This window comes from Lagopus muta, chromosome 1, assembly GCF_023343835.1.
Source record: "Lagopus muta isolate bLagMut1 chromosome 1, bLagMut1 primary, whole genome shotgun sequence".
NCBI classification, from domain to species: domain Eukaryota; kingdom Metazoa; phylum Chordata; class Aves; order Galliformes; family Phasianidae; genus Lagopus; species Lagopus muta.
In genome coordinates this window covers 88,782,731-88,795,045 of record NC_064433.1, presented here as the reverse complement: position 1 = coordinate 88,795,045, position 12,315 = coordinate 88,782,731, and positions in this window count along the sequence as shown.

Genomic DNA, 12,315 nt, shown 5'->3' with positions numbered 1-12,315 from the left:
CATAGTCTGCCTGCCTCTGCAACTATGTCATATGGAAAACACAGTAAAAGTCTTGCAACAATGTCCTTCAGAAAGCAAGGAAGACAAAAACTACAGATTTACCTGACGTGTTCTCCCCATAGAAATAGAAGTACATAAGAACTGCTTAAAAAGAGGTGAACATGACACAACACTTGCCTGGCAGCTGTAAATAAGAAGTTGTCTCTATGTGCTGATCCTGAGGAAACTGCTAAGACCCTAGTGTTTGTTGAGTTGTTTTTTATGGAAGACCTCACAGAGGTACCTGAGTGAGAAGTGATTTGGGATACAGTTCAGAAGTAATGACATTCAGAATATCTGAATATTTTTCTATTTTCCTCATAGTTTACTGATTTGGCAAGCATGTATCAAAGCCCAAACTATCATATTGACACATTAGTCTCGTATCTTCGATCTGATCTTGATGCTGATGCCCTGGAATGTAGGAGACAGCTCCGATATCATGACGTGCTGAAGTATTTCCATTAAAAAATCTTCTGGTTTCTGGAAATGGTTATTTTCTGCAACCTGTTTTGCAGTGACTGAAGTCTTCAGATGGCTTAGATGCCCTTCAGCATAGCTCTTGGTATTTAAACTTGGATGAATTATTATGCTTCTTACGTCTGTGTTGGCTTCTGATGGCTACCGCACTAATACAGTGCTCTTAGGTAGTCAGTGAGTCACTAAAACAGAAACTGGCTTCTTGTCTTATGATTTCAAGTATTCTTGTCTCCATCTGGCATTTTTAGATAGTTTGCATCTCCACGGTGAGTGTTTTTGCTTTTTAAACAGTTTTCCTCTGGTCAGGTAAATAGCCAGACCAAGTTTCTCTTGGTTTCAAGATCAGGCCCATCAGGTAATTCAATTCTGGGTAGCCTCTCTTTTCAGATCATCATTTGGATAGTTTAGCTTTCTTGGGAAAATAAATAGATGACCAAGTAATACCAAAAGCACTTAAGAAGCTGAAGTTTTGTTTCATAGTGATTGCATTTACCTCATGTCCCGCACTTCAGTGCTCATTCTTAGTCTGGAGAGGAGAAGGGAGGTGGGGAAATGCAGACTGCTGCCTCCCCTCTTTGCTGCCAGAAGTCCCCATCCACATCCCTTGCTGAAGGAGTGAACTTAACCAGGTAGGATGTGGGTTGGCCTGCTGAAGCAGAGAAGGGTCATTTTTGTCTGCCCACCGAGATAGTCTCCCACTATAAAGTATCAATCAAAGAGATGCACATATTTTAAAGATATCTCCGAAACTTCACTGTGCCTTTGGTTTATGAAGCCTTTTCAGTTTTAAGCTCAGGTTGTGAACTTGGATTTTGTCAGGATTTCAGTAGCAGAGAAGAAAACCTAACGAGAGACATTTCTGTCCCTTGAAGTCCATGCTGTACAAAGAGAGTCCACATGATATGCCAGACCATATTACATCTTTTATTCTCTTTTCATGTTGGATACAATGGAGCTTTATCAATGAAGGCATACTAGCAATAACTTCTAATATATACATGCTGCATAGCAGCTAAGGGAAGAAAGAAAACAATTTTAATGATGAATACAAGACCCTTTGCACAATGTGTTTCTGGAGGAGCCATTATAAGAGGCAGCAACTGCCTTTTCTAACATCTCCTGCTTTTTGATGTACAGGGATTCATTGCTCGTCTTAAAATGAGTATTTTGATTTACAGATTACACAGGACACTGAAGCATGTTCATAATCTGTCAAATTTATAGCCTGCTGCCCACTGTTCCCTTGCTCACTGCTCACTGTTCCTCTGCCTCTCAAGAAAAGCTCAGGAGAAAGGAAGTCAGGACACAGAAAAAGCTGACAAGGAACCATTAGGATAGAGGAAAAAACAAACCCAGGTGAAAGGCTAAAGATAAGGGGAAGCAGCCTTTTCTGTTGTGCCTTTCTGTTATGTTTCATGAGAGGAAAGACATTACGGATGGTCATCCAGCCTGACTTCCCATTCGTTAGGCTCATTTTCCATTGATGCCCTGTCATTGGCCTTCTCAGATCTGCTTATTGCTGACACCACGGAGAGGCCTGCACAGAACACTGACCTGAAGGCAAGCCTGACACAGCACATTCATGTATCACGGGAAGAGGAGGCAGAAAGGAGAAATAACATCCAGCTGAGAACTGAAAAACAAACAGCAAACAAGAAATGCTGGGACTGCCTGCTGAGCCTCCTTGGAGGGGTGGCCCAGGCACACAAGGTGCTACAAGGATGTCCTCTTGGAACCCAGGCTCATATCTACCAGCAGCAATTCACCTATGTTAATACCACGATATCAACACAGGGACAGAAACCAGTCCTCTATTTTTCTCCTCTTCACAATAAATTTTCCTTTGCAATTTCTAAATGTACAGAGAGGGAACTGAATACGTACACACACACTGACATGCACTGCTTCCCTGAATCTAAACAGTCTGAGGACTAAGGGGATGTTCCTGCTCTGAAAGTAAAACAGAGGCAATATAAACAAGGGAGCTTGCAGCTACTGCAGCAAGTAGAGCTGTATCTGTTATTTTAATGAAAACGTCAAGCACCAGTTCTACCCAACAGTGATATCAACAGAAAATCTCTTTTCTGTGTCAAGCCAAGCAGGGCAGAGCTCATATCTTCATATCTTCTGTTCCAAATCATTGCCTGAAATCAGCCGGGTAGAGTAGATGTCTAATGCATGTATACTCTCCTGTCTCCCAGGGCTCCAGCTAGGGGCAAATGTTCAGAAGACTTGCTTTATTTCTATGTTAACCTGGGAAGGAAAAAAAAAAAAAAAAAAAAGAAAGAAAGCACATCAAAACCTTATACTCATCTGAAAATAGGTACTATTCTCCAACTGTCAGCATCAGTGACATGAAGTGAGTCATAAACCTTAAGGTCTAGTGTTTATTACTATTGCAGTTCTAATACACCTGCATCCTCCCAGGTGACTTCCACTTTCCTGGACTTTGGTCCAATTTTCTTCATCTTGTTGATGGGTATATTCCCCATCATCCCAACAAATTATTCTTCAAAATGTGTCCTAGTAGATCTGAATTTTGGTTACCAAAAAGAGAAAAGACAAAAACAAAAACAAACAATAAAAGAAAAAAAAGAAGAAGACAAACAAACAAATGAAAAAGAAATAAAGCAAGAGGAGGGATTCATCCTCCTTATTATACAGTGAGCTTTAGTTCCTCTGGCTTTGACTGGAAAGACAACAAGATGAGAAACTTTATCTGGAACAGCACAGGATAACAATAACATAATGAAATTCAGTGATAGTAAAATACTAGTTGTATAATATGGTTGTTGGTATATCACAAAATATCAGTTCTCTCTGATCAAGGTAAATATATATGTATATATGTAGGTCACCCTGAAAGTAAAGTCTCCTATTAATTTCCATGGAAACTACAACAGATACAAAGAGCACAATAACACTATTTGATGGAGAAAATTCTCAGCTACAATACACTACTTTTAGCATAGTCACCACCATTAGCTATGCATTTTTGCCAAGAGCTTGAAAGCCATACTTATCTTTCATGTAACTGTCACCACTGCCTCACAGTGCTCTCATCCACTGTTTGATCTCCACTGATGCACAGCAGGTGTTGATGAATGTCAGTGGGTGCCATTTTTTCTGTATGAGGACTTCAATAACACCCCTTTTTATCACATGCACTTCCATGTCAGATGCCATTCTGTCAGCCTGCCCCTCTGCTGCCATCTGTTGCATGGCCATAAAACGCAACAGAATATTGTTGGGAAGGTTCAACCTTTACTGCCATAAGACCAACATCCATCTCTGATGTCACAGGCCAATATTATAAAGTAGGAGGCATTACTTTCCGAACAGCCCTTGTATATTTAATCAGCATGCACATCTGTGCATCCATGAAGCATAGTTGTGACAGATGCAAAATATTTGTTAGTGTTTTATGAGCTAAGGGCAGAAGACTGTCACTTTCAAAGAACACGATGGTAAAAGAATGTTTAAACACAAAGAAACATGAAAGAGAAGGTTGATCGTTTCATTTATGTACTTGCCAGTAGGTCCCTCACTCATCCAAAAAAATGTCACCAGTATCACTATTTGCAGACTTGAGGAGCTAATTGATGCAGCTGCGCCTGAACTCAATATTTTTGCTGGCAAAATAGAGTGATGTGCTGTGGAATTACAACAACCTAAAGGAGTTGCAGGTGTTCTGTGAAGAGATGCAGCATAAAACCAGGCTCAGCTCGCAAGTACAAAGGCAGCCTCGTATCAAAATGGGGAGAGACTGTATGTTTTGTGCATGCCTGGACAGCAGAAGCCTGTGAATCACGGAACGATTCCTGACCTGGGGGATTAGAAGGTGAACAGCTGGAGTATCAGTGCTGTATAACTTCAGGGTCTCTCATTCAAAAACACAATCTGCCCCATTATCAGGAAATCTCTGAGAGGATTTCATCCATTCTGCCTTTTGTCAGGGAAGAAAATAACTTCAGCACCTACTATAACTGACTGCAAGATCAGTCAGCCTTAATTACATGTATTCTTCAGGAAGTAGTATTTGAAAGACTTTGAAATGTTGTTCTCCACATTATTTTAGTCTTGAATTAGGCAAAGTGGCAATTTTATTTACAAACCACTGTGTCATTTAGTCCTTATGCCTGCACAATATTTAAAAAAGTTAGAAATAGCATATTGCTGTAAAAAGGTTTTATGCAACATAATGATCTGGACATTAATGTTGGCCTGAAGCAGAAACTTCAAAATTGAGATAACCTTTTCCCATCTCCCTGAATATAAACAAAGACACTTGCCTCAAACTTTTATCCATCCTAGTATCCCTAGTATCTCCTGCACTTTCTGACTGTTCACAAACTAAAGTGATGCCCTCTGAATAGTTAAACATCAATGAACCCAAGTAATTGTTTTTCCAAATAACCATATTTTGCATTCGCTTTTCAGAATGAATCTTTTTCTATGAACCCTAGGACACCTGAAACCAAGCCCATAATACCTGCCTCTTTTTTTTCATATATCTATTCTATTGATTGTCTTTTGATTTCAATAAGGCACCCAACTCAGGAAAAATGATTTTGGAAATCCTCCTGGAGCACCAAAGTATCAGATAGGGATGTACTTTTTTCTGCACAGTGCCCAGCCTGAGATCTGCAGGAGTAGGTCACTGAGATTTAGCCTGACTGCATTTCTCATTTGTATCATCTACAGTTTGGATAAGGGGTGTTTTGCTGCCACGAGACCCAAGCACATAAACATTGAAAGCACAGGTAGTAAAAAGAAGTTTTGAAATCCATGTTATTTGTATATTTCATAATGTGGTGAAACTTTTATATTCTCATCATTACTTCCGTACAGAAATTAAAATTGGTCTTTTGGTGTTTTTTTTTTTTCCAGATTTGGAAAAAAACCACTTCACTAATGATGTGCCCAGGAAGTATTGCAAAGAAAAAAGGTAGTTTGTTTTTATCAAACAAACTTGGTGGGGTATGTGAATTATTGCACTGTAAGTTACTGTAACTACTCTGCATTAACTGAAGAGAACATGAGACCTTTAAGAGCCTAAAGACACTCTTGCAAGGAAATCCGTGATTGTAAAGTCAGCAACGTCTTCCTCTTTCTGAAGAGAAACAACAAAAAACAATGCCATAAATTCAAGTGATTTTCATTCACAAAGAGCAAGTGTTGTGATTCCTGTTTATGTTAAATGCAATGTGCATACACTGGTAGTTCTCAATATATTTTTACTGCACTGAAAAACAGTGGGAACTTTTAAATTTCCTTGCCCATAACAGAAAAACATGATGGCTTTTAGACGAAGTACATATTACAAACAAACAAAGAAAAACAACTAATACCACACAACCAACTGTATTCAGTAGGTGAACTTAGAAGCACTGCAGCAGGATATGCTATGAGAAACTTTTACACACAAGGCATTAATACCACACACAGGAAATAATTATATATAGCAAATGGAGGAGTGTGCAAATTTACCAAAGGTTTATTATTTTGACTTCTGCACCCCTATATGCTTGCAATTGTAAATCACACCTCACCTAAAATATTGAGTTTCAACCTCTCATTTTCCTTAACTAAAGCACTGCCTATGGCACTAGCAACAAAAGCCTTACAGCGCCCACACAAGCACCTATTATACTGGATTTACACCTCTGCTCCTCTTCCAATTAATCTTCCTGTTCAGAACATTTGTAAATTAATCAGTTACTATGGAAACAATTACTATAGCTGTATGTCTGAAACGTGGCAATATTTATCAATGGAGTACAGAGAATTCTATATCACGGACTGGAAAAAATAAGCACATAGGTAGGCAATTTGTGGCTGTCAATCCGTGTTTCTAAACATAGCTGTTCCACCAAAAAGTGCAAAGAAGCAATAGCAAATTCTCTGCTATGGTACACTGCTCTGCCAGTTATCTTCTTTCATACAAGTATAATAAAATGAGAATAAAGAGACATTAAACACAGATCTGTATTTATCAAGAGAGCACCTAAGAGACAGGAACTAATTTAGATGCACACTGAACAGGTTGGGGAGGAAGTGAATAATGACAAACAGACTCTACCATTCCATCTGAAGCAGAAAAAGTTTTCTTATATTGGAGTTATTAACACTTTCTGTTTGCCAGGAGAAACTGTTGATTGGTATTACAGTCAAGTATATTGAGTAAAGTAAAATTCTGATGGCGATACAAAGCATGTGTGATTGTGTACAGCAGTATAGAGGAACTTATGGAAAGACTTTGGCATTCCCCCATTAATCATCCGCACACTGGCATGCATTTTGTTTGTGCTTCATTTCAGAAATAAACTTGACAACTATTTTTTCCATTGAATTTTCAAACTTATTCCTGTTCTTAATTATCACATCTGTTTTCTGGAATAATGTAATGGCTTTCGTTTACCATACACTGAATGTGTCCCTGGAGACAGGAAAAAAATAAAATCAGTAAAAATGCATTTTCTATTTGCTGGTTACCAGAAACCATAGTGAGTCAAACACAGTTGTATTTTCTAAAGGTAAAACTCTACAGAACTGACATTTTGTCACAGTTCTCAATTCAACATTTCTTAGCTTCAATTTCTAAGCCAGCTTGTCCCTGAAATATCAGACATTTAAACAGCAGAGGAAAACTGCATATCAGTACAAGGCTGAGTAGCATAATACCCAGCTCCACATTCATCTGATGCACAGAGAACATTTCTGTAGCACATTCTTGAAAAATAACAATAAAAAGGCAGCACATTTCAAACAGAGATTTACCAGTGGGCAAAGTGCAGGTGACATCAACATACTTTTAAAGAAAAAAGTATTAAGTGAAAGACTATGGTTCTTATATGAACACACAGTTTACATAGAAATTATACACAAGGCAAATAAAAGTCTCTGTGAAGTTTAGATATAGAAGTATCTACATTAAAGAGGTTATTCGTGTTAAGATATCCATGCATATACAGCAAAGGGGTGTGTTTTAGAGAGCAAAGGTCAGAGCTGAAGGTGAAGGTCACAATTATTAAAAATTATATACTTATTTTAGAAAAGTCAAGGTCCAGAAAGTGGACTTCGCAATTTTTCTACTGTTGTTTAAAATAGTTCGGGTAAACTAATTTGATGTCTGTAGAAGCTTTTCATCAAAAAATAGTTATCAGAGGGTACATCTATCCTTCCTTCCTGTATGCTTTTATTCCTTAAGGAAACACTGCTACACAGCTGTAAGGCACTGTGTATATATGTAAAGCACTACAGAAATCCAGAGCTCATCCATGTCATCATTCATGGAGACAGAGTGCACTGGTGACAACATATTTGATAACTGGCTGAGTTGTTAACTATAATAAAATTGTTTGGAACGGAGAGGCTTGATGTTTTTATTAAGTTGGTTCTTACAAAACCATTACTGCAGCAAAGCTGTGACAGTTGCAATTTTTTCCAAATTAAGGCACTCTCGAGTGTAGAAGCACTGAGGTACAGAGCAGTAGAACAGCATCTGTTCTTGAAAGAAATGATTTATGAGCATAAATAAGAATGTGTGTGTATGTGTTTGTATGTTGTGTACATGCACGGCGTACAAACATAGACAACTACTCTCACTGAATTATTTTCACATCTGGAACATATGGCAGTAGTGCAGATCAGCACACAAGCCCCTTCAGGAAATGCACATCGTATTGAGACAAGCAAAAATAGGATTAAGAGATTCCAAAACCCACCAACGGAGGGTTTTGTTGCTGTTTTTGTTTTTGCATTTTTGTATGCATGTGTGTGTGCTTTGTTTTGCTTTTTTTCCTTCTTCTTTAAAATTTGCTCTGTCGCTTGTTAGAAATAGACTCAAAAGCCTATGCAGCTCTGAACAGATTCAGGAAAAATGGTCCAGCCTATAAACTAGTAAGTTACCCAACACTTGAAGAAAATCCATCACTTTCAGCTAATTTTATGTTAGTAAAACCTTAGCTTTCCTGCAAATTATCTACATACCTCCATTTACTTCATTTGTTCCTCTTTCACATGAGTTCAATTGATCCAGTTGTATCCAGTAAGGTCTGTATGAGGAGGTACCTTCACTTTGGCAGTGTTCCTCCTGAGAGTAAGAGCAGCAAATGTGATCTAGCAGGGATGACATCCACCTCAGGAGTATTCCTTTTTTCCATTTCTTCTAAATGCCCGCAGACTGAGAAAGAAACAAAATTTTGAAACTTTGAAAACAAAACAACCACCACGTGCATGTTTTGTTTTAGTTCTCCAAAGCTAAGGAAGCTGGGTATGGCTTTTTCTATCAGACATAATTGCAAACTCCTCAGGTTTGTGCTGGGTCTAAACTGTAGACTGAGTCACCTTGTAACTCTTCTGTCAACAAATTCGGGTATCTAGAGAGAAAGCTTGCCTTCTCCCTGTCCAGTGCTGAAGGTTATACTGTAAGGACTCTACTTACATTCAGAACACGGAGGAGAAGATAAAATGCTGCATAGCTGTCTGTTGGGCATCTTTAGCCGAAAGAAACGTAATAGGAAAGCAAAACAGTATGTACTTCAATACAGTATAGGACTACAGGTCAGTAGTCCTATACATGGTCAGTCTAAGGCTCAGGCTAAAATACATTACACAATAGTCAAATACGGACATTTCTAATTGATTCAATCCCCTCTATTGCTATTTGATAGTATTCTTCTCTAATAGCATGTGTGTGAATGAGTGGAATAGAGACACATGGATGATTATTACTGCTTCAGATGCAGTAATCCATTTCATTGAGCATTTCTCTAGAAGGAGTACCCACTGAAATCAATTGACTGATGTGAATAAAGAAAGCTACCTCACAAATAGCATCTCATAAAAAGATATTATCCTTTAGAAAACATAATACCACCAAATATCTTAATAATACAGTAGATTTATTGTTACTTGTGTAGACATTCCACTTCAAACATATGTACTCTTTTAAATGAAATTCTGGAAAGCAGATTTGCATACGTGTGTGCCTACGTAGATGTGGGCAGCTACAAATCAAGCCATACAACATACTTCACAAAAATGAAACAAATGAGGTTATGTTCCTAATCAAAACAGTGAAGGCTGCACATGTACAACTCCACTGAGATAATCAGGCTCACAAACCACACTCGTCTGTCCTCTAGAGGCTGCTCCTATAAGGGAGAGGTAAAAGGAGACATTGCTTTTTTTTCTTAGTTTAGATACAAATTATCTGAAAACAATCTGTTTTAGCATTGGCCCTGGATAAAGGCAACTGTGCCTAATAATGTTGAAGCCAATTAGCTACATGTGTTAATTAACCACCAGGAAAATAAAGACAACTGATAAGTTTATTATGCAGGAGAAATCACGAGCTAGCTCATGATTCTGAAACCACAATGATAACAGTAGATAGTTTACTAAGAGAACAACATACTCAGTCCTCTTAGGAGAATCTGCAGAACACAACACTCAGAAATTATCAGCCATCTCCACCCATTCCTATTTCATTTTTTAGATGAACGGCATATACTGACCAAAAAAAAAAAAAAAAAAAAAAAAAAAAGAAAAAAAATAGAGCGAGAAATAAACCCCAACAAATCTTATGCATGCCATTCCCTGTATTCCATGCACCAGCATATACATTTTGAAGGAAACAATCAGATCTCAAAGGTTTTTTTTTTTAGTGAATATTAACGTGGCAATTTATAGAAGTTAGAGCTTGAAGAGTTTCCATTTTCCCTTCAGTGCTGGAAATCTAGGTCAGGCTGTATTTCCAATGTCACCTCCCTTCTTGTGGAATGACGTGCAAAGTCTGATCCAGAAAGGAAGATGAATTCATGAAGTACCAAAGTACAAATCACACCAGGCATTAAACAATTAGCAGGTTTTTGGACATAAGCCATACCATACTCAAATGTTAGGCAAAATCTTTAACATTTCCCACGGCAAAAACAGATTTCTTTCTTTCCAAAGGTTTTTTTTTTTAAGTTTTGTCTTTAAAAAAAAAAAAAAAAAGTGTTAGAAAATATCCTTTAAGATATAAAAATGAGTAAGACTGCCTTTGAAAATTTCTAAATGTAAAAGATGCTTGATTTTAATCTCTTCTAGAGTTTTTATCATTATGTGTTGAAGTCTGTTAAAAAAAATCAACTACCATCTGATATTTAAAATCCATTTCCTCACTTTTTGTTGGTGCTCAACTCTAACAAACGTCTTTGTTGAAATAAAAAACATCTGAAAACTGAAAAAAAAGAAAGAGGGAGAAATCTTGTTTTTCCTGAATTTGGTTTTTTATTAAGCTAAGGTCCAAATAAAGTATGTGCTATCTCTTAACTTTTTTATTTAAAAGAAAATTAAGAAAAGAAGACAGGTTATTTGGAACACTGCACAAACAGCTATGAAATCTTCTCTGTAAATTTCCCTATGTGATGATATGATATACAACACATTTTATGATAAAGCAACACATTAATGATAGCCATAGGGAAAAATAATATGCCAAATTAACCAACCTCATAATTCAGAGTAAACTGAAATATGATGAGAATATAATTTGTCTTAAAAGTTGTCCCCAAGACTTTTCATGACTGCAAATATGCTTCTAAAAAATTACATCTGGATAAAAGCTGTACTGTTGGAGGCATCTGTGCCATCTGTCTTTGTGTTACTTTTCCACTAAATATCTATTGGCTGCAAAATATTTCACAATCAGAGAGAAAAAAAAGATCCGTTACCCTGTCTCAAAGAGTGATAGATAACAGGTTTAATATTAAGGAACATGTTCAGAATTACTCCTTTCTGCATAAATGTTTGTACGCCTGCGTTTTAACCCTCTTTTCTCTGACTTTGAATATTTTCTAGTTTGTACCCACACCTGCAACAAATTTGGCACATAATGTTCACAGCTTTGTATAAGACTCAAGTGCCTTGTATTCACACTGATGGAGGATATGATTGTGTGCAGATGCTTATTTTCATTTTCCAACTGATTTTTCCTTCCTTCTATTCAGACCTTTTTTTTGGTTGTTTAAAGTAAAAGAGGGGTTGAGAGGTGAAACAAACTCAAAAGCATGGGGTTTGGGAAAGAATTACATGGCCTGTATGTGAAATAAACATTCACAAAGACAGTAATTCACTGTTCATAAAGCGGACACAATTGCCTAGTCCTATTTACATACCTAGGGAGACTCTGTGCCTGTCACCGACTTAGGAACCAGTCATCTGAGCAGCTGATAGAGCTTGGATTTCAATACCATGCTGGTGCAGGGGTCTTCATGTCCCACCTTGCTGTTAATGAATAATTTTACTTTTGACTGTACATTTGTTTCATCAACGAGATAAACAATTTCTGAAATTCAGATGAGCATGTATGGCTGTGCAGAGCATCGCTCACAGCAACAGCTGGCAGGGTTCAGGCAGGAAGCAGCCAAATCCATGTCCTGGTATTTGGCAACATTTCTGCATTGCACCTTATTGTCACACTAACTTATGGAAATGCTGAGGGATTGAATATAACCAGTGCCAGAAATCTTATGCTAGAAGACAAATTCAGAGTCCATTGTGCTGAGAGCTGTGTCATGGCTATCGCAGCAGGGGTCCTATTTTAGCTCTTCATAAATGAGACAATAATATTTCCATTATTCACTTTGCTGAGAACAAGACCAGGACCTGAACAAAGAAATTGGGATATCCCAGAATTGCAGTTCCATTTCTGATTCCTACTTCATTCAGAAATTTAGATTGATCACTTGAGCTCAAATTTCTACAGTGTCACTGTGATATCTTACATTTTCAGTTTCGGTCTGGGAG